Source organism: Euwallacea fornicatus, chromosome 14, assembly GCF_040115645.1.
Source record: "Euwallacea fornicatus isolate EFF26 chromosome 14, ASM4011564v1, whole genome shotgun sequence".
NCBI lineage: Eukaryota > Metazoa > Arthropoda > Insecta > Coleoptera > Curculionidae > Euwallacea > Euwallacea fornicatus.
Genome location: NC_089554.1, coordinates 4,319,983 through 4,346,744, shown reverse-complemented (window position 1 = coordinate 4,346,744; position 26,762 = coordinate 4,319,983). Strand labels below are relative to the sequence as shown.

Genomic DNA, 26,762 nt, shown 5'->3' with positions numbered 1-26,762 from the left:
ATTAAAATGCGAATGCACGTACTGGAATATAAACAAAAATATAATATATTATCGCATTTACCACAACGAGCCGTCGTATCACCATGAGAACGTTTTTAATTTTAATCTTTTTTCCACCCTCGAAACGCCATAAATCAATACGTTTATGGCCTTACCTGACAAATTTATTACATGGGATACATTACTATTAAAATATGCTCAAACTTAAGGTCAGCGCGGGATCTTTGGTAAGCCATAAAATAAGGGCCGCGCTTATGATTTATAAGGTAAAAAACGCTACCCAGAAGGAATTTTGTACAGGTGGTCAGAACGTTCCTTTGGCGAAAGGCAATGCCAGTGTCCACTCCCAGATAGGTACCACGCAGCATCAAGTAGATCGCGAGGTTTTTCGTTGAATTTTTCCTCAAGCCACAAGCAAAGGGAAAGTGACAAATACTCTGTGTTAGCGAAAAATTGTGGCGCTTTCCGCCATGAGATAAAGTAAGAAAAAGTGATTTTTCAATTAAAATGATTGAACCACAGTTTGTTCTACGAGCATCTATGCTTCGTGAAATTTTTCCGGGAGGGCATTAGCGGACCGAAAACGATAGGAAGTCGGCTAGCTGGACACGATACGATGTGGATGTTAATAAATTATGAACTAAAACTATGTCTTGCTATTATTTAGTGCCCGAAAGTTACATCCGCTTTACTTTGTTTGAAAAATGATTTTAATCGAAGTAATGCGTGGTCAAAGTTTCAATTTTTACACGCTGCTCTTAATCCAATAAATGAGTTTTAAAATAATTAATAAATGCTCTTTCTCTGCATAATGCCCGGAAATTATTCAAAAGTTTTGAGTTATTGGAGCGAATTAATTTTTTTTTTTTTTTTTTTTTTTTTTTTTTTTTTGAGAACTTGGGGCAGATACAAAATTTTTAATGCAAATGCACGTACTGGAAAATAAACAAAAATATAATGTATTGCATCAAAACGTGACAAATTTACTTTCGTTTTTAACCACTCGCCGTGGAAAAAAATAAAATTCGTGCCTGGGGGCGGTTCCCCGCACTGCCTTTGAGCAATATTTGCTCGAAGGCCGATATTGGGGACCTCCAGCGTGCTCACGTCTTCGTCCTCCAGAAGCGGCCATCTTGCCCGCCCTTGTAAAATGTACTGCACACGTGGGAAAAGTCTAAGGATGTTTTGATGAATAGATCTAAGTTCCGAAATTAATTGGAAGGTAAAGTCGCGCATTTGTAGTGTCAGAAAGCGTTCAATGTACAACGAAAGTGAGCTTTTGTTGATAGATTCGTAATAATATTGGTTTATTCATAAGTTGTAAACATGACTAAAAACGCCCTCTCCTTATTTTGACAACACATTCTTAGCCATCGAAAAAGACGAAGTCGAATAAAAAGTACTGCCTCCACGGTTATTAATTACAATCTTAATACTGTCGTCCATGCTCGAAATGGTATTGCTTATGTTCACCTATGGCATCTTCCCTCTTTCGTCTGAAATTAGCTCCCGGAATCGGAAGGCACCGTGAACATCGGCCATATACGTTAAAACGGTTCTTCGAAGATGCTCAATTGGATCCAGATCTGGCGATTGTGCGGGCCGCGGCAATGCGACAATTCCCTCATTGGTCAATCGGTCTGTCGAAATAGCGGCGGTATCTGCCCGGACATCGAGGCAAAACTTCTGGCCAGCAGCGCTAGCAAATAATCGGACTGCAGAGACACGAATGATGTTGATGTACTATCGAGCTGTTAGGAATCGACTCGTGAAAACGAGGTCGATTCTGCCGATTGTTGTTGTTGCGGTCCATACCCATTTTCAGACCAGCCCAATACTCTTATTCGATGAGAATCTTGGCGAAATCTAAATCTAGATTCCTCAGTGAAGAAAACTGTAGCCCAATCAAATTCGTTTCAATTTCGCTATTCTTAGCACCACTCTAATCTTGCAACACAATTTCCTCTGGAAACAAGTGGACTTTTCAATGGTTTTGGACTACGAAGAGTGACTTCATGTGGTCGATTTCTAATAGTATTTCGATTTATTGGCACGCGCTGCGTCCGTTGTAACCGATTCGGATGCCATAACTGTAGATTATTGCCTTCCAGCTGTTAAAACTAAAAATTTACCTTGAGCTGAAGTTCCAATGCCTCCACGTCCTGGGTGTTGTTCGACGGAAGATTCAATTTGCCTAAAGCGCCACCATAATCATGTGGCAACATTTTGGGAAACACCCATGCGCTTAGTTACTTCAATTTTTTTCAAAACAACTTTAAAAAAACCCACTGCTCGATTAATTTCATCCAGGTTCAAATATTGTCGTTCCATGGTAAAAAACGTTATTTTCAATGCACCTGCTAAATACCAGCTGGTGTTGATGGAATGCAATTAAATCAACTTGATAATTTAGTAGAGTACAAAATTCCAGTTTTTTCATAACAGCAAGAAAATAGTTTATTTACTTTTAGGGTTTTTCAATCACTTAAATTATATATACAGAGTGAGGACTTGCGCTAATATAATACTTGTTATCGTTTTCATGGTTTTTCGAAAACTTTGCTTAGGCTTGTCCGATGTGTGTATTTTACAATACACTTCGGCTGATACTTTATTCGATTTTTATATTTAGTATTTGATAAGTCAATGGCTGAAACATGTTTCACATGACGGAGGTCGGAAAAACAAAATAACAGGGAGCGGGAAATGGTTTTGCCGATCCCTTAGGTGCACTTTTCGGTCTTGAGCGCCAAAATATTGCTTTCAGGTAATGTGAATCTTGTGGATAAAATGGTACAGACAAAGAAAATATGTGGAGGTTCTTGCCTGCGTAAAAATGCTTTATTGGCGAGAAATAATGAAAGTTTCTTCTCCCAGGTGGAGCACAAGAAAATATTATTTCAGTTGAAGCTCACGTCACGCTCATTTCAGTTGAAGCTCATAGTCACGAATTAGTCCAGTTCATCCATTTTGGCTAGCCTTTGAAGGCATTTATACACCTCATTCAAAGCCCGAGGGCCACTCATGTTATTTTTCATAGTGAATCCTCGACAGGAAAATTAAACATACAGAACAGCTAAACTTCGATATTTCCCATACTACCGAAAGTTCGATATTATTTGCGTCCGCCTTTAATTCAATTACCTGGGATCTGGAAGGTAGCAAAAGCCAGTATTAACTGCATGGACTTAAAATTTAATTGCACTTAAGCCCCTAACCTCAGGGCTGACCAGCCTTGACAGTTGCCTTTGACCTCTTAATAAAATATTCCTATATTTACTTTTGCAGGGAAATGCATCCTAAGTCTTGCAAGGCTAAGTGCAGCACTTTAAAATAGCGGTAAGTTTCCTGAAAAGCGTTCATTCCTTCTTTCATAAAGCTTTTGCTATTCGTACTTATTAAATTATTTACAACTCTAAGTCCTACACCAAACACAATCTAAGAACTTGGACTTGAAATGTGGTCGTTTCGCTTCTTAACAAAGTTTTAGTAGATTCCCTTATTTCGAGAGAATGGGGTGATTTACAGGGATTTATAGGGAATTTATATACAAATTCCAACTCTGTATTCGACCTCAAAGGAACATAAACCGAAATTCAAATATTAAAAGTGGAAATAACTTTCTTCGCAAGAAAAAGGTCTCATACCCTTTTCCTGTGAACGTGTCCCGGTTAGGTCTGTGACGGAATATCAGATACTCAACTACCAAAGAAACATCCATTTACGACCTGTCACTTGGAAGTTTTGTTCCAAGTTTGTTTAGGGTCAGAAGTTAGACTTACAGGAAACTCACGTTGTCGTCAAGTATTTGCTACAAATAGAGTATAGATCGAATCGTGCTGAGAAGTTTTTGGAGGGCATATTTTTACGGTAAAAGAGGGTAATGCGAGTAAAACAGCCGGACCTTAGAGCTAGAGAGAAAAATTTTGTTTGTCTTGAAGCTTTTGAATAATTGCAATGCTATTATAGAGCGATGAGAGGTGGGAGTTTTACACACAGAGGATTTGTTGCACTTAAGTGCCCGTCATCACAATATCTGGAATAAGGAAGTTGTAAAACCGATTGAATAGAAAAAGTCCACTGGAGTCATGTCGGGACAAATAAGAGGCCATCAAAAAAAATTATGCAAATGACGCACTCATCTTTCAGGAAAACACAGAGCTTTTGAAATATGAAATAAAATGCCCGGTTGGTTCGGGAAGTTGCCACTAACTTTTCCTGCAGTTATGTTTATTCGCACAAAACTTTTACGTTTTTGAACATTCCTGTTTGGATAAATCACTGCAAGTATCCATGGGAAAAGCCGGCTTGGATATCCTGAACTCATTCCCGGAATTGGGGAAACGAAGAATTTGGACGTTTCCATAAAAGGCTAAGCTGATGTAAAGGGAAGACCAAAGTCGTAGCTTGCTTGAAGCACACAATGAGCCACACTTTTTGAAGTGAACAAAATCATCCAGTTCAGGCTTAAATTTGAAGTGTAAAACGGTTTCCAAATATGCCTCGAATTTTTGTTTTTTTTTTTCACTTTTGAAATAGGACTGCCTACCAAAGTCGAGTAAAACACGCACAGAATTGTAATCCCTCAAATTTATCGCCAAGTTTGACCATAGCAATTTCCAATAGCACTATTCTCGGCGTATCATTCTGGCCTGTTACCGTCGTGGGGAACTTATTGCCTCCCATAACGGTTTTAAATTTCCGGATTTGAAATTTCTTTTTGATATTCCAGAAAACACACCGAAAGAGGAATTATTTTTTGTTTTTCTTTTCGGAAAATGCGACCTGGAACAAAGTTAAAACTTTAAGCTATGCGCAAATGACATAAACAAGGTATAGCTTTTTGTTCTTCACAAATACAGATCCCTTCCCCAGAGGCTTTCCAAAGTGCTTTTTAACATTCGCCACTACATCTTGACCCTTACATAAGAACCAGTTCGATTTGTTTGTTCTTTTTTGTTGAGTTCGAATGTTATTCTTTGCCTTTCGAAGCCAAATGCCGAATTTGTCCCAGAGCTTTACATCAATTAAAGTTGAAGTCAATCCCCATATTTGCGAATCTCGACGTAGCCAAATTTGAGTTGAAACATACAATTTCGCTAATTGGACGTGAAATCGGCATTGACCCGTGACGAATTGGAGAAATTTTAAGGTAGAAACGGATTCGGAAAAAGTATTCAAAATAAATAACCCTTTTTCAAGAAGTTGATGAATAAATTGCTCTACGCGCCCTTCCAGAAAATATAAAATAGAGCATTCAGCGCCTTGGCAGCTAGAAGTCGTTTATTTTGATAGGGATTAAGCAATTTGCTGCACGCTCATTGGGAAATTGCAATACCACTAAACCACTTTAATGGCTCGACGTCACAGGGTCCGTCATTGTGTATGGAATAGTGGCTGTAACTTTTTAAATAATTTTTTTTTAACAATAAATGTTTCAATTAGAAGTTACAAGGTGAACTGCTCGTCACTTTTTGATGACCTTGAACTTTTTCCCGGCCCCGCAACAGTCCAAAGCAAGAGAAGAAAAATTTACACAATTTATTTTTTTTTAATTATATTATATCAATAAAGAAATAATTTAGAATAGCAAAATAATACAATACTCCTTGCAAAAATCATATATAAATTGATACGACCGTAAAGCTGTTCTTTGCATGAATGACCTCCTCAGCCGAACGCAGGTGCCTTGCCTGATTGCATTCCCCGACGATACGAGCCCTTAAATCAACTATGTTATTTGGCCGGTCCTTACAAATTCGATACTTTAAATGGTCTCAAAAGGAAAAGGTCGCAGGACTTTAAATCAGTGCTAATCGAGCTGACACCTCTATTTCATCGCAATGACCGAGCAGGTTTAAAAAATTCCTAACTTCGAATCCGAGGTAAGGAGGTCCTCCGTCTTGCTGGAACCATACTTCACTAATATCATCGCCGTAAACAACCCGTGACGTTGGTACAATTCGTTGTTCTAATAAGTCAAGATATTGTATAATGGTTAAATTACCATATATGAAAAGAGGTTCGACCAAGTTATTGTCCACGATATCCGCGCACACGTTGAATTTTTGAGGTCTTTGCGTGTGAACTTCTGTCATCCACTGAGGATTACCTTGAAACCAACGAGGACAGTTATGCCCATTTGGCGTCACGCATAAGGCAAATGTGACTTCATCTTAGAATATAATTTTTTCTGAAAAATTAGGATTTTTTTCAGAAATTCTTGTCACGATGTCGCAAAAATGCATTCTCTTATTACAATCATCCTCGCTAAGTTCCTGCACTAAATGAACTTTGTAACGATGAAATTTTCCTTTTTTAGAATCCTGCGCACCGACGCTTCGGATATTGGTTGGTCTGCGGCTAAATAGCTGCAGGATCTTTTAGGGTTATCTTCCACAGCTAACAGGATATCTAGCGCGGCATCACCAACTGTAACGGACTTCGCTCGTCCAGTTTTAGGCTTATCTTGGACACTTCCGGTCTGCATGGATTTTTTTTATACCTCTGACACACAGAGCTGTGACGCGGGTGGCAGATTCGGCCGCACTTCGTTAAAAAGTGCCGCAACCTCTTGTTGGGTCCCTTTTCGATCTCGACACCGAACCATCGTTAACAAATCAACTCTTTCTGTTTCCATTAAACGCACCATTTTTAATGGTACAAATGCGTGTATGTATGTATCAACAGAGGTGCGAATGAGTCGACCGAGGTGATGAACCAGATGGGCAAGCAGGGAATTGCTATTGCCTTTTTTTAAATTAAGAATTCGAACTTCTGGATTGACATTTGGTCGGTGTTGGAAACGTGCACCGGGCGTTTTTGTTATTTTGTTTTTCTGATCGATTTCTTTTTAATGAAATGAGGAAAATAATTTTTTCCTCGAATTTTTCCCGATTTGTCCCCGATTAAATTTGACTTCTGCATGCGCAAGTAAACGCGGGTTCCATAAAACGAATCGTAAATGGAGGGTCATGTTTGAAAGGCAAAAGTGGGACTTCGTTGGACTGTTACGCGGCAAGAAAAAATAGTTTGGGGCCCTTAAAAAGGGACAACAACTTAATCTAATTTTTACTGGACACATTTCTTGATAAAAAAAAATTAAAATGTAGTAAAAACGTCATCGCCATTTATCAGTATCGTTATGAAAGAATACATTATTCCTTACACATCCATATAACGGACCCTGTCCGAGGTGGAATTGCTTGACTTTTAATCTTTTACCATTTTGACGAGGGAGTTTAGTAAATTGGACAAACAAGGCGAAGTTTTTGATTCTCTTTTAAGGTAGGAATGCTGATTTCAGAAAGTTTTATTGCAGCCTCGACAGTTGACTAAGAAACTTCTAATCCTTTTAATTCTGCCATGATAACCATTGAAACGTTTCGAAAAGAGAGAAAAAAGAAATCTTACTTCGTCAGAAGTTTGCTGCAGTATAATGCAATTTGGAACTGCAGCAAACATGGATTTATCAAATGTTTGGAAAAAACTGACTATGTCTGGCCGAATAAAAAAGTTCCAAATTCAATTACCCCGTGAAAGGCCTAAACTTTTAGGGTTTTTGGGCAATTTCTTTTTTTAGGGACAAATCTTACTTAGTTTGGTGTCAGTCAGAGTTTTTGCTCTGGAAGAAATTGTTTTATCCGTCTCCCCAACTTTGTCAACATTTTGTTATTCCGAGTGAATAAAGGGTTTCATAATTAAGTCTTCTGGACTGACTTATCCCAATAGGATTGGATTAGAATCGCATTATCTTGTTAAAAACTCTAGTCAACGACTTCATCATAAACTCTTGTCCAACTTAAAACTACTATCTCCAAGAAAATGTTTATACTTAAGTAAGTCATAATATTCGAATTCCTTAGCTTCTGCACTCAACGTAGAGTTGCAATAAATATTTAATTGAATGGACATATTAAACTTTTCGACTTTAGTTGCAACATAAAACGGAATTTATTCCCATAGTAAATGCCAATTGCTGGCAAACGACGCGTTCGGTTGGAGTTCTTGAGTGGTTATGAAGTTTGCAAACCGATTTCACTTCAACGAATTTCCTTAATTTATATTGAAATTTCTTTTCGTAGCTATAATGTAAACGCTTTTGCTGCCAGAAGGGATAGGTTTTTGTCCTCTTGAAGTGCCTTCGAGAGTGGCGCATAATGCATATCTGAATTTCACTTCAGGTGGTGAATACATTACAATGGCCATTAGCAACTCGAGTTCGTGCTCAAGCGAATAAGGGCAATTTATCAAACAATTCGGAAGGAACTGACAATTACAATACATCCTTAAGTGGCGCAAAGCGCACGTAGATTATCTGACTTGGCCGAGATTAAACGCGAGGGACGCACGAAACGTAAGGAACGCATTAGATTCGGACATGCATTTGCGACCTATTGAGCCCTTTATCGGAGTTTACGTAATGGAAACGTTAAACTGACCAATGCTGGACGAAACTGCCTGGCGGTCTCCCAATCTAGGTGGAGAAGTAGCAAGAATTACACATAAACGCCGGCAGCTGGAGCTGCCGCTTGAATAGACGGTAATTTATCAAATACTTAGAGCCGACTAAAAATTACCGTCAAGTTTGCCGACGTAGTCATTCATCCTTCTTTTATTCCATTATCTAATAGAGTAGTGTTTTTGTCCGTAATGAATTCTATTCAGGGAAAGAGCGACAGCTTTTTTTGTCAAATCTTCAAGAAAAAGACTACATAAACACTGTAGCCTGGGCTCTGCAACAACGAAGGCAACATCGAGGGCCGCAGTAAAATAAAATATTAAAGCCAATAAGGTTTTATGAGATTACGTATCAAGATCTATATGTCGAGCAAAAAACTTGCTACAAACCAATATCTTGAAACGTTATTTGAATTACATTCGACAGAGAATCGTGCAGCCCGATGTTACGGTTCCCTCTGTCAGGATATTCCAGGGAAACGTGTCCACCCTGAATATTCTTTCTGTTCTTCACTTAACAAAAAAAGCTAAAAAACGTGAACCGCTCTAGGGAGGGGGACGTCACTTGGCGACAAAGTTGTTTTCGTGACGTCATCTCTCTGCCCGTGAAAACCATTCCTTCAAAATTTTTAAATTGGAAGAGTGGTTGTGTTGCACCTTGTCTGAAAGGTAATTTCATTCTTTACATTGTCCGGCTTTTATTTTTTATTTTTATTCGTCGGTTTTATGGAAACTAAACAAAAACCGAATAAGTGACTTTCAGTATTCCGTGCGACAAAATAAATAAAATGTCACTAAAATGGTTAAAATCGAGTTATTTGATATTTGCTTAATTTCTGGAAGATCGACGTACAAAAATAAAAAATACAAGCTTGGCCATATAGAAAATAAAATTGCCTTTTAGACGAGGTATAATACAACCCCTCTTCCAATTTAAAAACTTCACAGAGGCGCTCTTATCGGGGGTAGAAGGATGACATTTCGAAAATAACTTTTTCGTCAAATTTTCTACTATCAACGCTGACGCGTTTTAATGTTTTTTTTTTAACAAACAACAGATGAGATATTTCGAGGTCGACACTCTTCTCTGGGACACCCTGTATGTATATGTAAATATCAACTGGCTCAGCTCCAGCACAAACACGGTACGTTAACAAAAACCATGATTAAGTGTCAACTTAATTCCTTGTGTCAAGCAAATGTGCCGACAACACACCTTCCCCTGGAGATTCCCTGTCTACGTTGAGGACAAATCGGGATTTTTACCCACATGCAATAAATTCTAATAACGCATCCATTAAGCTATCTCAATGACAAATCTCATATTGTCGGTTTAGATGGTTATGCAAATCAGAGGCGCATTCATTACCCATTGCAACCGACATTAGCCATATCGACCTATAATTTAAAACGGACAAACGTTATTTATGTGAAAGGCGTGAAACTTGAATGGATGGTGATATATTATAGAGGCGTTAGTATCTTTCGATACGTCTCTGTTCTGGATGGAAATTTTTCCCGTTTTGAGCAAATTAATGGAAACCTTCGGTTAAAAATTGTTGGCAAAAGTGGCGAAAAAATAGAAGGAACATTCCATGAGTAATCAAATAAATTTTTTTAGCTTTAAATTTAACATATTTTTAACTGTGTTTAATTAAAATAATTTAGATACTACTACCGAAAATTGTGTTCATTACTACTACTACCGAAGTTCATCTAAATATTGAAAAAATGGATCATTATGGTAGGCCACATAAAAAGTGGATAAAAAATATATGTACGTTGCTAGCACAGTGATTCAAAATATTGCTGAATGGCCAAATCAAAAATACATTAGCTATATGCACAGCGTCCGGAAAAGTCACGTCATAAGTTTTAGGGGCTGTAGCAAAGGCTAAAATAATGCTAATACTTCATATAAAGAAATTCTTAGCGGCCTGCCTTGCCAAGCTATTTGCTCTCAAAGCAAGAAGTCAAAAAAGTATGTTTGAAGTAACTTTCAAAAATTTTCACGGTACTACATCAACTCAAATATCATGAGATTATTTGCATTAATATATTAATACAAACAACCTCACAATACCAACTTTGACGTGAATTTTTGCGACACCCTATATATTATTATTTGATTTATTTACTCAGGCTAATCCGTTAGATTTGATCAGAACCACTAATATAAAATTCGGCAATATCGTCGCTCCTACTATTGTTGCTGGCTTAGATAACGAGAACCTCTGTTGTTGTATTAACAAAATTATCCACGCTCCACATTCGTTCTCCTTTTACCACATGGTTTATTGCACTTTGCCATGATACTCGCGTAACATGGCCCCGTGATGTTACGGATGGCTACATAACTCGCGATCGGGAATAATCAGGCACTGTTACGTGCGTGCAATGATAGATTTCACTTGGGAGACCTGCAGGTACCCGAATGAATTGTCGACTGAATAAAACAACGAACGCTTATTAGGACCCTCTATTAATATCTATATGTATATATGAACCGCACATTGAAAATTATGGTTAATAAGACATTTTAACGTTTTCAATATATTGGACCACTGGACCATTTATCTGGCATCTATAGACACTTTTTGCTACTTTTTCCTGCTGTCTATGCCAATGACTATTTTTTTCTTCAATATTTAGATGAACTGTGAAAGTATCCACATTTCGTAGGTATCAGTTGCATATTTTGCTGAACAGCTCACTGCGCGGGTGATTTTACAATCGCGACAGTCGCCAGAGCCTCGAAGCAAAAATGATCTCACGCAACTTTCACGGAGATGTTTCACCGCGCGAACCCATTCAAAGAACATTCAAGCGATAAATCTTAAACGTTCATATTGCACTGGTGCAAAAATCTATTAGATGAAAACTTCCGAGCGGTGTAGTAAAGTATTGCACGAACGGTAAGAATATGGACTCGTGGAACATAAACGGTGAAGAAGCCCTTCCTGTCCTCGTAGAAGACTATGCATATGGAACTATGCACATTGTCAGGGTCGTTACCGGGGTAAGGGGGAGATTTTTAATAATAGCCGCAATCTCGTGCAACGATCTTCCCATGTTGAGATAATGGGCGAGATGTGCCAGCCAGGTCCTCGTTGGCCCCCCTTTGGGACTAATCCTCAACGGGGTGCACAGATCGGTGCGAAAGGGATCGGCTATTCATGACCCTCAGGATAGTATAGTGCTAATATAACATGTCGGGGGGTATTTGTTTGTTGTGTTTTCATCTGACTATGTTAGCTCTATCATCATCTGGGTATATCTACACGTGACATATCCCTCTTGTGGAAGCAGATAGCTTTGGTAAAAACCGAAAGTATGATCGGAACGTTCGCATTTCTTGTCGCCTATGCGACAACATCCTGTAAGTAAATAAAACAGTTTTCCCTTCGAGATTAGCAGCTATGGCAATGGGCGAGTTCATTATGAGAAAACGTAATGTGAGCGCGTCTTCCCATCGAAATAACGTTCTTTAGCCAGACTGATCTTGTCAACACGTAGAGATGCCAATCGTAAGAAGGTATTATGCAGAATTTACTTGAGCTTCAGTGAAACGAGCTCAAAATGCACACATCAGAAAAATCTGAGGATATACATATTCATAAATAGAGCGAAGTTCTTCTCAAATTGATTACGAAATAAAGTTATGTATTTATAGTATTGGAAAGCGATCAATGCATAACGCAACTAAGCTTTTGTCGATAGATTTCTAAATTATATTGATTTATTCGTAAGTTGTAAATGTAACTAAAACGCGTCTCTCTTTACTTAACAAAACTTTCTCAGCAATCAAAAGAGATGAAATCTAACACCAAATATGTCCCCCACGGTTATTAATTGCAGCCCTTAATTCTGCCGTACACACTCAAAATGATATTGTTAATTTCCACTTGTAGTGTCCTCCCCCGTTCTTCTGACAGTAGCTCCCGGAATTAAACGGCAGCGTAAATGTGGCCCATGTATGGCAAAAACGCTCCTTTGAAGCATGTCCCTGATATGCTCAATTGGACTCAGATCTGGCGATTGTGCGGGCCACAGCAATGCGACAATTCTTTCATTGGTCACAATACGGGCGACAGGTTGACAAGCACTGTCATGTGCGAAGCGAAGATTTTCGCCAATAGCGCCAGCAAACGGTCGGGCCGTAGGGTTAATAACGATCTCGGAGTGCTGTTGACGTTTTGGGAACCGATTTGGAAGAACGAGGTCTGTCCTGCCAAAAATGGTTATGCCCTCTTATACCAATACCATTATTGTACCACCTTTTATTTGAATGGACTTTCTGGACATGTTAAAGGCTCGAAGTATCCACGCTCCTATTCGATGAGGATCTGGTTGAAATTCAAATCTGGATTCCTCAGTGAATCAAACCGTAATCCAATCAACTCCGTTCCAATTTCGATATTCTTGCCGCCACTTTAATCTTGCAGCGCGACTACCTCTGGAAAGTGGTAGACATCTGGGTGGTCTTCGACTATGAAGTTTTGCTTCAAATAGGTGATTTATGCGGGGCGTCCGCTGAAAATTTACAACCAATTCAGGAGCTACACTTGTGGGTTGCCTTTTAACTGTTAAAGCTAAAAATCGATCTCGAGCTCTAGTAGTAATGCATCCTCGTCTTGGATGTTATTCTGCCGGAGTTCCAATTTGCCTAAATCGCCGCCATAATCGAATGATAACACTCTGGGAAACACCCATGCGCTCAGCTACTTCAATCCGTCTCAAACCAACTTGAAGAAGGCCTACCGCTCGATTCAGCTCATGGAGGGTGAAATCTTGTGGTTCCATGGTAAAACACAGTATTTCTTAATGCACTTGCTGAGCACCAGCTAGTGTCGATAGAATGAAATTGAATCAACTTGATAATTTAGCAGATTAGATAATGTTAACGTTTTCTTATCGACTGGAAAATTGTTTATTCACTTTTAGATTTTTTCAATCAGTTGGAATATGTGTACAGAGCGGGAAGATGCACTAGTATACTACGGTATCAACTACAATTGAAATTACTTGCTATTAGGTTTTGATAAAAAAAAAAAAAAATTTTTTTCGTTAGACCTTGCCAACGTGTGTGGGTTGATGGGTAATTAGAAAATTTTTTGGCAAAAAAGGAGTTTGGAACTGGTTATAGTAGTTGCGAATGACGAGTGTAAACATAGTAAGCCATTAAGTTAATAAACAGGAGTATCCACCGGCACGGTAGAAGCTACGTTCGAAGCTTATAACGGCTTGTGCAAATAAAACGAAAATAACAGTAAGTCGCCGGATCGAAAAGTAAATGGTTAAATAACATTTTCAAAAAAAAATCCACTTCCAGCGTCGGGCCATTCTAGAGTTTCCGTGCTGTTTGAATTAACTATAAATACTCTTGAAAAAGTAATTTTCACCTGAAAAAGCCCGACATAACACATATTTACGATAAGCACGAACCGGAATCGGATTTTGGCTAGATCAAAGTTAATAAACCCAATGGACTGACAACGGGAGAATTTAATTAATGAAAATAGCGTTTGAAGCTACAACAATTACTGGAATTATGTTGATCCGAACGGCACACTGCCGTAACGTTGCATGTAAAATAGCAAACAAGACAATTCGGGCACAGGGTAAATTTCAGCCTGCTGAAATTGGAAATTAAGTGTAATGTTAAAACAAGGACGTTGTTAAAATGGCGTTGGTTAAAGTTTTGTATTATCGAAGGTTCTAATGTCGTTCCTATTTATTAAAATTGGAAAAAACCTCGACGTCCGATACTTGAAAAAGCTCGAGAACTAGCTTTTTAAAGCAGCAAATTCCGAACCTTCGGGGTGGGAAGGAAGGCGGGTGGTGTGTGTATGGGGGGAGGGGGGGGGATAGCACTCTGTTTAAATGACGTCAAATTGAGTAGATTCCGCTCCATGTGTATTACAAACCCTATTTGATCCGGAGAAAGGACCAAATGCGGCATGAAGATAGAGGAATGAAATGTGACGTTCGGCTTGAAGATCAAAATGTTTGATCCCTCCTTGCAATCGAGAACGTGGCGCGTCAACAAAGTTGCAGCCAAGATGATTTTAGACTCTATATATGGGGGGCGTCCCAGAATATCTTGGCAATTTTTCAGATTCACGGAGAATGCTGCAAAACAACATGATAAGTTCTTATAGCGGTTTTTTCTACAGACCCTCCCTGCAGAGATACAAGCTCTTAAAGGACGCCTCTGGAAATCAGTCTTTCTCGCATAAGTTTTAAAGTACTTAGCGTAATTAAATAATTTTTTAGTATGATGAATGTTAGATGGGATACTTTAAAACTCAATCAAGAAAAAGAGCTTTCCAGGGGCGTCCTTTAGGAGCTAGTACCTTCGTGGGGAGGGTCTGTAAAAAAAAATTTTATAGGAATTTGTCATATTACTTTGGTGTATTCTCTACGAATCCGGGAGATTGTTAACATATTCTAGAATACTCTGTGTTTAACGCTCGGACTACTGTGAGTTCGCAGTTTCAGGGCACTGTTCTGTGCAAATTAATCAACAACCTTCACCGCTCGTTATGATTTAGTGACATCGACTAACTTCGTGATGCAACTACTATTGCCGGAAATTTTACAATGGAGAAAACTAGAGCAAAATACTTTCATCGGGAACTAGCATGTGTACTAGCTCAGTAAGACTGTTCTGCCGATAGTACACTCTCGTCAAGGTCAGGCGAGTGCAACCGTGAGCGAGAATGAACTGGACGCGCTCACCTGGCCTCCGTCCGCTTCGTAGAAGCTCCATCGATTTTTGAAGGTAGCTTTTTCTCACGAGTCAAAAGTTCCAAGCTTAACACAAAGGACAAGTGAGGCGAGTGATTTCGCTCCTATGCGATCTCTGAAAGTGTTTACTAAGCGAACGCAAGTGTATATTGAAAACACTCGGATGGAGTACTCGTAGAGTCTGCCCGGGACGTTTTGGTGGAAGTATACTGTCGCCATCACATTTCGTTAAACGTCAGCGCGTCTACACAGAGGAACAAAGGTACTGCATAAGTTCATGAAAAATTGAAGGGAATATTTTTCATGAATATGCTGGAACGCGTCAAATATCAATTTTACTTGTGCCTTTTTCGACGTAACAGACATGCGTACAGGGTTAATCATGTAGCACATGTACGTATATTCTATTTTTTTTCGTTTTAGAATCCCACGTATGTTATGACGTTTTTGAGTTTTTTTTGGGAAATTCTAAACATATTTTATGTAAACTTTAAAAAATTTATTGGGAATTTTCAGAAGCTTATTTTTCTTTTGATTTTTATTTTACATTGAAATGATTCTAAAACTTCTAAAAATTTGTTTTTTCGCATTAACAAAAAATACTTGTAATTATGAGCAGAACTGCCTCGTGGGAAAAAACTATTTTACTTGAAAAATGCGAGTTGGCATTGCATCTATTCATCATCATTTCGCAAAATTGTAATCTGCTGTAGAAATCGTCTTCAGCAAGTACCTGGACTAAATGTACTTTGTATGGATATCATTTCTTCTTCTTTAAATATTTTAAAATAGAAGATTTACATACTGACTCTTCTGCAGCTACTTGTTGACTTGATTCGGGTTCTGCCGTATTTTACCATAATCAAAATTTTTATTCATTTTTTATCCGTTAAAGGCCCCATTCTTTCAAACTTTACAACTGCTTTCGACATTTACTTAGCTGAAATAGAATTCTCACACCGTTTCCAAGTGACCGAACGGGACAAGTCAACAATCATAAATTGAATAAATAAACAATTTAACGTTTGGTTGATTTAGAAAAAAAAACTCAGAAATTAAGTTGATAATAGTTAATGGTCACTAATTTTAATATTTAATTTAATTTGTGATTCTATTTTTTTAAATAATTTTTTTCGTAATAGTACACCTGATACCTGGTATTTGCGAATTCAGTATGTAATCTTCTATAAATTAAGAACAACTTCACCCACATCAAATTTTCCTTATGCAAGGATTATCCTCTAAAGGTTTTGATTGCTAGATGGAATTTTGTGAATTGACGTGAGAAAAAGAGATTCAGGATAATAGGTTCTTTTCTAGAATTTTATTTTCGGATGAAGCAACGTTTCGCTTAAATGGATCTATTCATCGGAATAATTGTCACTGCTGGGCTATAGACGAACCTAATTGGATGCAGATTCTGCATACACAACAGTCGCAAAAACTTGATGTATCGATGGGTATATTGTACGTAGATCCATTTTTTTTATTGGAGAGAACTTAAACAATGCATCATATTTGAATTTATTGCAAAACGAAATGATTCCATCAATCATTGCAAGTTTTCCCAGTGAAAATGGCATAAAGTAGCCAATAACATTTCGTTCGAGCAAAACGGTGCATCACCACATTACGGTATGGCTGTAGCAAGGTGTATCGATGAGATTTAATCTAATGGGGGGATCGATGGAACGAACGCACAAAAATGACCACCACGATGTCCAGATTTTACGCCCCTTGATTCTTTTGTGGGATCGCTTAAAGGGCTTCGTTTACAAAAATAGACCGTATAATTTGGATGATCTATGTGTTAAAATTAAAGCAGAATTAGAATTAATAACAGAGGCATCACTGGATAATTGGATAAATGAGTTCGAGGAACGACTGAGTCATGGCCAAATTGTTACTGGCGCCCAACTTGAACATTTATTGTGGGAATTTCACGTCGTTTAATGTAATATTCAGTTACTTTATTTTGTATCTGATAACTTTATTTTTTAAGGAAACTGCAAATCAAATTTTTGTCATAAGTATACCGCAGTATCCTTTGCTGCATTACCTTTCATTTGATATACTACATTGTGTGCCTTTCCATTGGAAAAGAAAAACTTTCTAGGGGAGCCGGATACGGGTAAAAATTTTTAATATCCATAATGATGCATTTAAATGCCTGTTTTTTTTTTATTATTACACGTTTTGTTTGTTTCAAATATCGAGCTGTGAAAATCATGAAACTGTTGCAATTCTTTTTACAACCGCTGTATATTGGCTTTGCATAATCAATTCCGCAATTAGAGAAGGGACGTGAAAGCATTACTCTTGCGGAGGGAAGTGAGTCCATCAGGAATGTTGGAGGCTTGGGCTTTACCTTGGAACATCTTATGCATTTACTAAGATTGCGTCTAACCGCGCTTGTTCCGTTTATTATCCAGAACCTAAGACGAATGGCCGAAAGTAGATTCTGTACTCCCGCCTGAAGATGTTTCATGTGCCCGTCCATTATTACCAAGTCTGTGAATTGATGTTTGTAAGGCAGGATAGTTAGGTGCTGTTGTTCGAAAGTAAAGTGTGAGTTTATTAAACGTTTCCGCACTCGAAACATTCCGGCCGACTCTATCCACGGGTTTAGGTTTAAAATTTTGCTGTCTCTTGAGAGTGCGCTTTCTTTCACCAAATCGGAAATTTACTTGTAAAACCTAACCTGAACTAATTTCACTAATCCAACGAAAGATTCGTTCGGTTCTTTTACTATCAGAGTATTAGGCGAATGATTTGTCCTTTTTAAGCTCTGATTCATAAGTCTGCATATCACTTTATTAAAAAAAAAAAAAAAAAAAAAATCGAGGATCTTTTAAAAATGTTAAATCCAAAATTGTCAGTAATTAGATTCCTTATAGTTTTGTTTACTAGAGAGAGATAATTTTTGAACTTGCGTAAGTCATCGAAAGGGATCTTCATTACTGTCTTAAGTTCACTTCCAAACTGACATATTTTTTCTCAAGATTTCGAAAAAAACCAGAGATCAGACTGCAGCAACTCCCTCGGGGTCGATCCGCTCGATATTGCACCTGCAAGGTTATCTTTGTTTCGCACAAGGGCCCACTCATCACTTCCGTAAATTCCCAACATCTTAAGGCGAGACAAATTAAGTTTTTTAACTGGAGCTGCACTTGGATTGTCTGAAACGACCCGAAGCGCACCTGCTGAGGGAGCATAAACGGAGGCTCGACGGGCCTTTTCTGAACAATCAGAAAATCCTTATGACCTCGCGCGATTCGCACTTGCTAAAGTTGCGAGGCTCTATCATCCTTACACCAACCCTGTTCGAGATCACTGGGAACCCTTTGGTCTCGATCAGTTTGTAATTTCCATAGCGCCTGCGTAATTAACTTTGCCCTTGTTATCGCTGGATTGATCAATCCAAGTGAATCATAAAGTCGTTAAATTGTCGAAATAATTGTTCTTTTAGTAGCACGGGTTGAATCGTATTTAACATTAATCAAGTGTATCAAGGTATTCTGCTTGGGATCCAAGGTAATTTCAAGAGTTCTGTTTATCTTCATGAAAAGGATTAAATTATCGTGGCTTTTGTCTCGGCTCAGCTCTCGAATGCTAGTTAAAACGGTTGTGTTATTAGATGATCACTTTCGCAACTTAAATTTGGCTCGAATGAAAATGTCTCCTGTTTCGGAATCTACACTGACTAAAAACTCGTTCACGTAAAATGAATTTTTAATTTTCTTGGATGATCGGTGGTTTTTGTTTCGGTTTTTTCGACGATGTGGCTCGGAAAGGCGCACTTTCGTGCCGTACTTCACCGCGTTGTTACGTCACCACATTTATAAGTTATTCGACATTTAAGCGCCGTAATACTTTTGAGAAATTCCGTTCGTGTTCTTTACTCTTCAAGCATCGGCAAATTATTTTGATGTTCGCATTTGGAACGAGCTTTCGCAGTCTTAGACACGTGACAATTGAGTGCGAGTCGCCTCGTTCCGTCGGGCTGTCATCGTGCGTTTTAAAAATTTTCAGTCAAATGGGTTTTGAAATTGTTCGACTCCGTATGTCTTTGATATGTTCTTCTGCATAATCTCGAACGTAAACAAATAAATCTAACCTCACTTAAATGCCTTTCTGCGTACCTTTGCTAGCGGTTGGATTTTATTAAAAATAGCTCAAGACTTAAACCTTAAACCAACCGCAATATATCAGTTCCCTTTCATAATCCGAATGCTGCGGTTCCTGAAACACTTCCACTTTGTACGGCTACAAACCCGGATTTTTTCAGGAATTGAGCCACAAGTGCCAAGCGATACATCCACTTGTTGAGAAAGTGTTCTTAAAGATGTGCGGGGATTGGCATCCGATACTCGCCTCACATTTTCAACAAGTTCTGGAGTTCCTTTAGTTGGTCTACCACTCCCCGATTTTCTTTGAAGACTGTCAGTTCCAGGAAACAATTTCACGACATAATTCAAAGTGCCGCAAAATTGCCATTCCGGCACTACAATGTGAGGAAATTATTCACGAAATTCTTGAAGACAGGGCTGAATTTCATTGGTCGATCCTCTATTTATAAGTTGCTGGTTCGGAAAGTGAGAGTCGGCCAAAAAGACTTTTTGTCTGAATGCAAATACCATTTTTAGGCACTCGAGGAAATTTAGCTGGCCAACGCGCAAGCGTAGGAAAACACAATTTTCAAATAAATTCCAACTAATAATGAAACAAAGAGAGCCGCATTCAAGTGAAGTTGAGTTTTTTTTTTATGTTGGAGATGGCGTAAGATAATTTATCAAAGACGTACGTGCTGGGTGTCAAATGATTCAAAGCACTGTTTTCTGATACTTTTCCAACTCTTTCTAAACAATTTAATCGTTTTCAAGCTTTGGATAGTGCCCGGACAGATCTTTGAGTAATTTTAGAATGCGTATTTTACCGAAAAACTATGATCAACGTCAATGGCAGTAGTCTCGGTAAAGTACTCCTCACAATGAGGCTCTTCCTTTGACAGAAACTTGGAATTTGTCAAAATTCCGCTAACCAGTCGTTCAGCTCTTTATTTGCCTCATTACTCGATAAGTCACATGCCCTTTTTTGAGTTTGTGATTCACAACACGTTTCCAAAAAGGTTTCTTGCAATGTCGGGGGATTCCGCACCTAATTTCAGCTCACCCAAATCTAATGCACTACGGAACACGTCCGCGTCTACTAGAATGCGGATTTGTTTTGGTCCACTGAATCGCTCATCAACTAAATTTATATGTTTTGGAATCTGAAGCACCGATCTAGAGAATTCAAACAGTTTTCAGTGGGATTTGGTGAAACCACCAACGATAAGCAGGATTCAAATTCATTGAATGTGCATCTGATTTTTTTAATGTGTTCATTCGTTAATGTTTGTGACACCTTGGCGAATGCCTGATAATAAAAAATTAATATTTTTGAAACTTAAATTTAACCATTTACGAAGGTTTTCCGTTATTAAATTCGATTGGTTCCTACAATCAAGCAATGCATTGCATTGATGCCGATCTACCCTTTTCAACTGCAATTAAAATAATGGCGGGAGATAGTAATACTTAATTCACATCTAAACCAAACGTGGATAACATTCATGGGTTATTTATTGTTTCGTGTACATTTTCGTTATTCTGACCTGTTACAGTCACAGATTGTTTCGATTCGACTGTACTTCCCACTGGACACGTCATTAGCCATAGGGTTAGGCATTTTTCACATTGTGCAGTTTTCGTTATGCTGCAAAAAACTATGCGATTCTAGAAACGAACAAAACCATGAGAATTTTGACATTATACGACCACGATAAAGTGCCGGTGCAGTATCGTACAGCAGCCGTGTCTTGTTTCTAAATTTGAGAATGGCGAATGTTTTGTCTTCTTCGTCGGTGGCGATAAAGCAATCAAAAAACAATAATTTGTTTGCAACTCGGCTTGACACTCGCCCATTGAACAAATGAAATAAAAATATCTAAAGCTGAGAAGGGCGACGGCAAAATTCCGAGCGATGTGAAAACAATTATGTCACGGCAAAATCTCGTACGGTTTTTTGCCGCACGATCAAAACCGTATAATGGTAAAGGGGTGTCAGATGAAATATGCCTCGGTGTTTGACTTGCGTTTCTCTTCAGATGTTTTATTCGTAAACGATTACTACGCGATGTATTTTCGGATTTCGGTATATTTTTCGCACGCCTGTCGATTTCACAAGTTCTGACAAACCCGTCGATGTGCGCATTGAATTAAATATTTTCAGGTAATTATACCAGCGGTTCCCAACATACTGTTTTCTTATGTTTCCTTAAATTAAGATTTCAACACAATTGGCACTTCAAAGTTTAGCATAAATTTTCATTGACTCCCAATATGAACAGCAAGATAAATTCCTTGGAAATACTGCAAGCGGCTGCAAGTACCTACTACAGCAGTATTCTTCAAGTGGTTTTTTTTTATCATCAGAAAAACCTTCAAGAGACTGGTGTTCTGGCTAAAAATCTAAAGATGAAAGAACCTCCGACTCCGGAACTATCTCTGAGGGACATACAAGGTCCTGCAGTAGTACGTCAGATTTCCCTAGCTTTTATACTAATAAAGTTAATAATTTTTTTCTTCTGCAGGATTATACAGCACATAAACACGAATTTCCAGAAACTATTTCCTAAGGAACAAATTTCGGGAACTCGAAAATAGCTAGGTTCAGGCATTGGGTTACGTTAATATAAGTCGTAGTTTTTTGCATACTGAGCACGATGCTCTAGAGAAAATTGGGGAATTCATTTGAAGTGGGTAAGTTATTGAGGTTTGAAGTCATCCAGCTTCAGAGACCTATTTCGCCGGTTGTGGAAGACTTTTTTTACATTAAAACGCTTCAAAACGGAGCTTACTAGGTTCTCTTTGAGCGCCAGAAGACTGAATTCAAAGTTCACAGCGGTTAGCGCACAATACCAAATTTTCAAGATAGGACAGCCTACGTGACCCGACCTTAAAATTTAACGAGAAATCCGGAAATAACAAAAAACTGAAGTGTTCTATTTAAAATGACGAAATTGTAAATCGTCACAAATTTTTAAGGTCACCCTGTACATTAGAAAATAATTTCTGGAAATCCGTCTTTACGTATTGTTGCAGAAGAACAAAATTGTTAACTTTATTGACATGGACTCTAAAAAAGTCTGATGTACTATTACAGGACCCTACATCGTCAGGGCGGAGGAGTAGTTATTATCTACTTCCGCGTATTTTGCCAGTTGATTCTACACTTTGCTCATCTTTTTTATTTTTACAATATCTACTGTCTCTTTGAGCCATTTCGGTCCTGTTACACTTCTTTTTACCCTTTGAGTAATCGAGAGAGGGTTCGTGATGCCTTTGCGCTTCCCCATACTGAGCTTGTGTCCATTCAAGTTACGCGATAACGCCACTCTTTCTCCTTCCAGTCACTTTGCCTATGGCTTTCTAGTCCTGTAAGATGTTGTTGCTAATCCTGAGGGATACAGTCAATAGAAATTTTGGCTTTTTCCTTCGCCAATGAAAATTATGCCTGATTTCTTTTTGAGACGCTCGTCTTTGCGATGTGGCATCTACACGTGTACAGCCATCCTTAGGTGTTTGGTACCTTCGTCTTTTCGTCTTAACCTTCTACGGTCTTTCCCGTAGTGCTTGCCCCAAGAGCTCGTCTCCGATGGTGCAACGGGTCGTTCCCTCGGCAAGATCGTGTCCAGGTACTTCTCGGTTTTACCGGTATGGAGCAACGTCATTCTGCATTCGGCATCGGTTAACTCTCTCCCTCCTCCGCAGTTAGTTACCCACGATACTCCGGTTCGAGGACGAAACATCCAGAGGTCGCTACTTGGAGGTGGGGATAGGTCTTTGGTCCTCTCTCAGACTATTCGCCTTGCAAAATTTTATTCTAACTGAGCTTCGTTCAGTTAATGAACGACACGAATGAATAAAATTTCGTCGGACATGCAATTTATTTCTATGGCTAAATTGACACGCCAGAGGACTTCTAAGACGTCCTGTCGGCACAAATGTGTGAAGATTACTGAAAATCTAACTCTATGAATTAAGTCGCATCTCGATTTTGTTAAAATCTGTAAATTCTAAAGAAAAGGAACACCGTAAAAAGCATATATTTTCCCTATCAAACCGGCGGTTATAAGACATTTTCTAAAAAGCGTCAGCTTGCTGAAGAATTTTCTATGCGAATCTACGCCTCTTGAAGTTTATTAAGTTTAGTTTATACGCTTCGTCAGTGACTTGAAAAGTTTGCGTGCCGGTAGGGAAATTTTCACCGTTTTCCCTGGCTACATTATTACGAACCGAATTAGAATATATATATATATATATATATATATATATATATATATATATATATATAATATTTAGCTATTCTTTAATCTATGCTTCCTGAAATCATAGGAATTTATATTTGTATAACAAGGATCACATAGCGCGACCAATCAAGGCGTGTTCTACATGTAACGAAATAAAGCAGGTTGGCATTTGTCAAACTTTTTTACTTTCAGAGTCAAAAGCTCACACCTGCTCCTAGTTCCTGTATACACATGCAAATATCATAATTCATATGCAGCGCAAATACCTTTCGACTTTCCTTTCGAGGTCTACATAATAATTGTAATTTACGGAACTCTCGGACAAAGATTACGAACGATTCACTTAAGTCTCATATGAGGTGTTGAAGTTAGATGTTTTATCGATTAGATTAAGCTGGTTCTCTTGGGCACGTTTACTTGTGCTTGCGCTGCTAACTGCTAAGAAGTCGGCACATATTGGGAAATTGTTGCCGAGAAGTAAAATCGAAGCGATTAAAGGTTTGCCGCTGACCTTTATTCGCAAAATTCGCTTTAATCTCAAATTGTTGGCCCTTGAATTGCTCATTGCTGGGCTTAAAGCTAGGGTGAATTCGCCAGCGATATCCAGTGGATAAGACAAGAACGAGGTGTCCCAATGTGGTTCTGGTCAGGACTCACAAAAGATAACGATCATTGCGATCATGCGGAAAAACTGAAGTTTGAAACTTTTTTGTGTGCGAGCCACCCCCTGTATAATATGAAAACCAGAGATATAAGAAAATCGTTTTTCTGCTAGACTCGTCCCAGTGGAGGTTATAAATCTACGCTCCGTTAGCACCGAATCACACGAAAATTGTGTGAGTCCCTAGCTTGTAATTTTGATAGCTATAATACGAGTATAGCCCCAGAAGTACCCGATCTAACACATAAAGGAAACAAATGTAAAATATTACATTATGTTTGAACATAGTCTCCCTTGAGATCGGCACACTTTTCCCAGCGATGTTCTATGGCTTTTATACCTGTTTATAGTAAGAAGCTTCGAATGTTTCAAAATAGGCATCAACCTCAGGCTTTCCCTCTTTTTCATTGAAAATTTCTTTCCGCCGAGCCATTTTTTTCAAGTTTGGAAATTAGAAATAATCTGAGGGGGTCAAATCTGGCGAGTGGACGGGCGAGAAAAAAGTTCGATTGTAGCCATCGCGATGACCGAACGGTGGACTGGTGGGTTGTCCTGATGAAACAAGACTTTCTCGCCAAATGCAATCGCATCTTCCTAATATCTTCGCTCAAATGCCGCAATAAAATTGTATAATATCATCCTTTTATTATTTCCCCTTTAGCGAAATAGTCACTAAATATTGTCTCGTGGACATCCTGAAAAGCAGACGCCTTCCCCTTTCCTGCAGATGAAACGGTTTTCGGCTTCGTTGGAGCCGATTCTCCCCTTTGACTCCATCGTTTCGCCTGCTCTTTCATCTCAGGTATCAAATGGTGAACCCAAGTTTTTTTCCACGGTTATGTATCGACGCAAAAACTCATCGTTATTGTTGCGTAACTTTGCCAAACGTTCCCTTGAAACGTTCTCACGGAAGCATCCTCATGCTCGTCATCTTGCGCACAGCATCCTCATATACCATCGTTCAGTAACAATGGCATATGTAGGAATCATCATAAATAAGGCCATGAACTTCGAATTTTGTAAACCCTTTCGATTCCGACAATATGCCTTCCAAAAGTTTTAACAATTCTAGAAACGCTACGAGGTGTTACAGTTTATGCTGTACTATATTAATGGAAGCCTGACTCTGTATACATATTTCAATTTATCGAAAAAATCTATAGGTGAAAAGAAAACAATTTTCTTGCAGATAGAAAAAAGTTGGAATTTTGCACTCTGCCAAAGTAGTAGATTGATTCAATTTCATTATTTCGACACCATCTGGCGTTCAGCAGGTGCGTTGAACATACTGTGTTTCACAATGGAATCACAATGTTTAATTTTGGATGAGATGAATCGAGCGGTAAGCCTTCTTTAAGTTGATTTGAGATAAATTGAAGTAGCTGAGCGGATGAGTGTTTCCCAGAGTGTTATCATTCGATTATGGCGTCGTTTTAGGCAAACTGGATCTTCGGTCGAACAACACCCAGGACGTGGACGCATTACAACTACAGCTCAAGATGGATTTTTAGTTTTATCGGCTAGAAGGCGACCCACAATTACGGCACCAGAATTGGTTACGAATTTACGACGGACGCGTCACGTGACTATGGAACGAGATACTATTAGAAATCGTCTACACTCTTTACGGTCGAAGATCGTTGAGATGTCCACTTGTATCCAGAGGAAATTGCGTTGCGAAAAAATAAGAGCGGGGTCAAGAACATCGAAATTGAAACGGATCTGACTGGACCACAATTTTCTTCACTAAGGAATCCAGGTTTAGATTTCGCTAGGATTTCCATCGAATAGCGGCATTGGGATGGTCTCAAAATGTTGAACGACATGTCCAGGAAGTCCATTCACGTAAAAGTGGCGCGGGCTGGAATAATAATTGTCGCTAGAACCGACGTCGTTTTCACAAATCGATTCCTAACAGCTCGATAGTACATCGATATCTTTCTAGACCCTGCAGTCCGGCCGTTTTCTGGAGCTGTCGGCGAAAATTTTGGCCTTACACGTCACAATGCTCGTCGATATTGTGACGGGCCGGTTGACCGCCGAAGGAATCGGCGCATCGTCGCGGCCAGCACAATCACCAGATCTGAATCCAATTGGGCGTTAATCTTTTTTGATTGCCGATAATGCTTTGTCAGGTTTAAAGGAGCGCGTTACATTTAGAAGTTGTAAATAAATTAGTACATCTAAAAGAAGTGGCTGCAAAACTTCAGTTTTGCCGTGCATTAAACACTTTGTGACACTATGAATGCGTAACTCTATTTTCAAATTAGTCTCAGGGGATCTTCGATCTGTTCATGAAAATATCCGTAGGCTTTTCCGATGTGTGCGAATTACTGTTGCGAGTATGGTTTTAAAGTCCCAATTTCGGGCCACCTGACCCTTCATCCCCAATCTAAAGACCTTTAATCTCTAATCTAAATTCTCCCATTCGAGTGGTGTTACCCAATAATGTAAGCACTTAATAAATGTTTGTTTTGTTTCGCAAAATGGACAAATACAACAAATCCAAAGTTCCACACAACGTGTAGGCATTAATTC

At 38.7% G+C, this 26,762-nt stretch overlaps 1 protein-coding gene across 5 annotated transcripts in view; it reads left to right on the top strand.

Annotated features, from left to right (window-relative positions):
* Positions 1 to 26,762, top strand: part of LOC136343400 (5-hydroxytryptamine receptor-like) — a 172,724-nt gene that overhangs the window by 39,702 nt on the left and 106,260 nt on the right. For 3 of the 5 annotated variants that reach the window (XM_066290104.1, XM_066290100.1, XM_066290101.1), the window contains exon 2: positions 3,289 to 3,339. The exons of the other annotated variants lie outside the window; for them this stretch is intronic. The gene's annotated coding sequence lies outside the window, so the exon portion shown is untranslated. The remainder of the gene's footprint in view (positions 1 to 3,288; positions 3,340 to 26,762) is intronic. 5 annotated transcript variants of the gene reach the window in all.